Below are 4,450 nucleotides of genomic sequence, written 5' to 3' on the forward strand. Positions count from 1 at the left end.
TACTCTGGGAAACATTCAAAAACATCATCCACCAATCAGCATATTCAGTTGGGACAGTAACTGAGAGATGAATGGCCTGCTTTTGCTTTGTTTTGCTAATTTTAACTTCTATAAATTGTAAAAACAGATACATTTTTTCAAATCTTTAAGCACTTGCAGTTTGTACTCCAAATCTGACCAGCTGAATAAGGTAGCAATGAGCTGTAGGCAATGTTTGTAGGAAATGTTATCTAGCCATGTCCCTGGCTGTTCTCACCAAGAACATTGTCACTGAATTCCATAAGTATAATGAAACCAAACCATATGCTTTCCTGCAACTTTTAGTCTCTACACTGATGAGACACATATTAATTGAAGTTTGTGATAGAAATTCCTGACTCATAGGTTAAAAATGTAACCAGCTGTAAGTCAGAATGTAATAATACCAACAAAGCAGCCTACTCTCTGCGTCTGGTGGATTCTGCTCTGCATGGAAAACACACTGTATAAAGCAAAAGAAACAAAAATGCACCCTGTTAAAGAGCAAACAAACAAGGAAGTATTCATAAAGACAAATATTTATTAATGCAGTCATCTGTAATGGCAATGGAGAGAGACAGACACTTCTTGAGGGAGACTCCAAGGAGCAAGCTAAATTTAAGTGCTGTGGATCATTCCTGGTTGACTATCAATGAGGCTTAAGGATATTAGCATCTCCAGGCTGATGAGAGATTTTGTGTATACACTCCCTCTTCTATCTCCAGACAACTGAATCTAACATTAAGAGAAACAGAACAGGAAGCCAACTTCTTCTCAAAAGGCTAAGAAAAATCACTGTTCCAGAGAGAGTGTGAAGCAAAGCAGCTATTGTGAGGAGCATCTCTAAAACCTGAAGGGTAGCATGGAAAACCAGATAAAAGCAGGGATCTAGAAACACAATAAATGCAAAGCCAAGGCTTGCAGCTGACTGATGGAGGGTAGATAATCTGGTGTGCTTTGCTGCAGCAGAGAGGACATGATCCCCTTTTGACATAAGACATAATGGTGGCAGCCTTATGCAGTAAGTCTTTGTGAGCAGAGGGGCCTCTGCAGATGATGCTCACAAAGAGGTGCTCCACTCTAGGCTAACCCTCTGTTGTGAAATGTTTTAGAAATCAAGAGTGACAGCTTATCCAGGCAGGCTATGCAAAGAATGCTCAATGGCTCAACCACCAAACAGATGTGCTGTGGCTTTCTCAGTAAGCTGTGAGCAGTGGAAAAGCCCTGCTGTGATGCATGCCAAGAGGGAATTACTGTCCATGATCTTGTGGTTATGAGGGCACGTGATGGTGTTCACAAGTTATCGGAGCATATATCCTGCTCAGACTGGATGCTTTTCCACTTTGCCTTACACGTGGGCTTTCTATGCAAACACCTTGTCTGACAGAAACACCCAGGAATTCAATATGATTGAGGATTGGTGATCAGTCACTACAGAAGAGGAAAGGATGCTGTGTCTTCATCACCCTTCACCCTCCAGTTCTGCTGATGAAAGACTTGTGCTTTTCTCAGGACAGGTGGTATCTTATTGGAATACATAGTTAGTGATACAAACACACCAGACAACTTTCTCTTTGAACTAGATGATATTTAAGGTCCCTTTCATCATAACCCATTCTATGATTTTATGATTTGAGTTTTGATTGAAGTTCTGGAGCACAGTGCTGGTTGAAGACTGAACTGACACTTCCTGGTCAGCCAGATCAGAAGATCAGAACAGAAAAACAGAGTCTGAGCACAGGAGTAAGGAGGAAAAGGAGACTGTGTGCAAACAAGAAATTTGAAGTCTTGAGAACAGACAAAATTCTGTTGTCTGCTGTTGATTTAAACATTTAGATTTCTAAAACAAGCAATAAAGCAGGTGCCAAAGAGCACCACTAAATGTGCACCAAGGAACTGATGCATAGTGGGATATCTTCACCACAGAGCCTGTAACTGTGCATGGGAGTGTCACAATCTCTGTGCCAAACCTCAGGCTGAGGAAGAAGTGTGCTCCTGATTCCCTACTGATAAATGAAGGGGGGATTAAAGTACACCCAAAGAGACCAATTGGTGCATTATTAAAAATGTGCACAACAATCAATTTGTCCTTCAAAGCATGTTAGTTTGGATTTCAATCAAACATGCTGGACAATCAGAGGTCTGCAAGAAGCAAACAGTCATAACTTTTGCTTTTAAGAGTGAACCACTTTGATATCATATTAACCCACAGCCTTGGCTTGCCAACAGTTAACCCTAACATGGGCAAAGAAGAAATTCCTCTTTCGTATACAGTAGGATTTATCTCTGAAACTTAGACTGCTCAAACTGATCAACACCACCTGAACACACAATGGCTTTTTCATTGTCTTGGCAGATTGCAATTAGTTTTTGTTTTCTTTTGTCTGTTTTTTGCACTGAAAAATTTCAGCATGAATGGGAAACAAAATAGTTACACAAATATGGAACAAAACCCCTGAAACCTTCCATTTTAGGTGGCTTTGGGTTTTTAAAGTAAGACATTTGTAGACACTTGTTTTTATGTACCTAAACAAGGTGCCATTCTTTCCAAAGGAAATACATATCCTTTTTTCTATCAACCTTACTAAAATGCTGATGTCACAGTTATAGGGCATAAATTGCTTTTTAGGAACTTTTCTACATGAATTTCCAGAGTAAGGTAACTACTTCATCATATTAAAAGAATTAAAAATTATCTGAATAACAAGGTGTCCTGCAAGTCCATGCTCTGCCTCCTATACTCCTCAAAGCACACAGCACTGAAACTAGTTTTAAAGTCACTATATGCAAGAAGTAAGGAAATACACAAATTCCTCTGGACTATTCTTACAATCTCTTCCTTCCAAAGTCAGCTCCTTCAAACTAAGTTTCTCATTATATTGGCTGTTTCATTCTACACTTTTTCTGGTTTCTCAGTATCTTTCAATTTTCTACATTGCTCCCTTCCACATCAGATGATTTTAACAGAGCAAACACTCACAATGTCTCCACTTGACAAATTAAGAAAAAAAAAGGGAAACTTCCTCAAAAAATATTTTCTCCAATTAAATATATGCTCCATCTTATGCTTTCCACACCTATATCACATGACTGAGCAGAAAGCCAGTGGGGTACATAGAGCTGCAAGGTAGAAACCCTTCACATTTCTGTGCAAAAGAAAGGAAAATTTTATAGTTCAGAAAAATAAAAAAGGTTAGAGTCAGCTTAGAAAATATGGTTTCTGCCTCCAGCTTCTCTTCCTCCCTCGAAGACTCAACTGAAATGTTATTTTGACTCATCTTTAAACAAATTGATTCCAATTTAAAAAAAAACCAAACCAACCCTATATATTATCACACTTGCATAAAGAGCAACATTCAAATATCATTAGTCACTGCCCAGAGAAGAGTCCTCTGGCTGACTTTCTAACAAAAACTTCAGAGAGGTGTCTGTTATCTCAGACTATTTATTGCAGCCACAAGGGTGCTCACTGGTTGGAGACTTTCTCCGGGTGCTCTGGCTGGCACAAAGCACTTGACAGCCACCAAACATCCTGATTCCAAATTTAAAATTCAATTCAGAAAGCCCCATCACCTTACAGTTGTGAGACATGACACAGAAACAAAACAGATAACACCCCCTCCTCGCCCTTTCGCCCACCGGCGCAAACACACTGTATCTCCTGGTAATACATAATAATTAAAACGAATCCTTGCTGCACTTGCTGTGTGCACACTGTGTCACATACGGTGAAGCCTCTAATAAATGAAATTGAGTTTGAAGATGAAAAACATGTCTCACAAAAGCGATGGAACAGGCTGTATTAAGGGTATTATTAGGGAAGAATGTTTGGGAATAAATGGCACTACCAGTTAGTTCTTCCCTGCTAAAAGGGGTTGCAAATAATTATAATAATCAGTTACTCTCCTGTTGCTCAGCCCATGACAGGGGATCTGGCTCTCCTTTGCTGTCTCCTGGCATTTGCTACTGCTGGCCCTTCTGCTAGGTCTTCCAGGTTCCTGGGTACTCTCCTCTCCTTGTTTCCTGTCTTTCCCTGCCTCTTTCTCTAGGAACTCACTTCTGGCCCAGCTCTCAGCTGCCTCCTTACCCCATAACCATGTGGAAGAACATTTTCAAAACTTCATTTCAGAAAGGAACTGGAGGAGTTATGGTGAAGATGATTGGGTGGGTAGAGGGAGCAGAGACCAAGGAGAATACTTTATATACAGCATTGGCTACTACATGACTTGATGGTAAACACAGCCCTGGATTCTGGGCATGACCTATCCTGCAGGAGATACGGAAGGGCTGGGAGGAGGTTGTAGAAACCCACACAACCAGGTAATGGGAGGAAATTGGTCTCCTCCTGCTTGAGTGTCTCTGGTAGGCTCCTATTAGTGCGTCTCCCCATGCTCAAGACAAGCCAAAGAAGCAATTTTCCAGCCAGGTTCAG

General features: G+C 40.6%; 1 protein-coding gene across 1 annotated transcript in view; it reads right to left on the reverse strand.

The window, feature by feature from the left end:
• Positions 1–4,450, reverse strand: part of LOC103807846 (sodium channel protein type 5 subunit alpha-like) — a gene marked incomplete at its 3' end in the record, with an annotated part of 39,568 nt that overhangs the window by 25,591 nt on the left and 9,527 nt on the right. The window lies entirely within an intron of this gene.

This window comes from Acanthisitta chloris, unplaced genomic scaffold (assembly GCF_000695815.1).
Source record: "Acanthisitta chloris isolate BGI_N310 unplaced genomic scaffold, ASM69581v1 scaffold6058, whole genome shotgun sequence".
NCBI lineage: Eukaryota > Metazoa > Chordata > Aves > Passeriformes > Acanthisittidae > Acanthisitta > Acanthisitta chloris.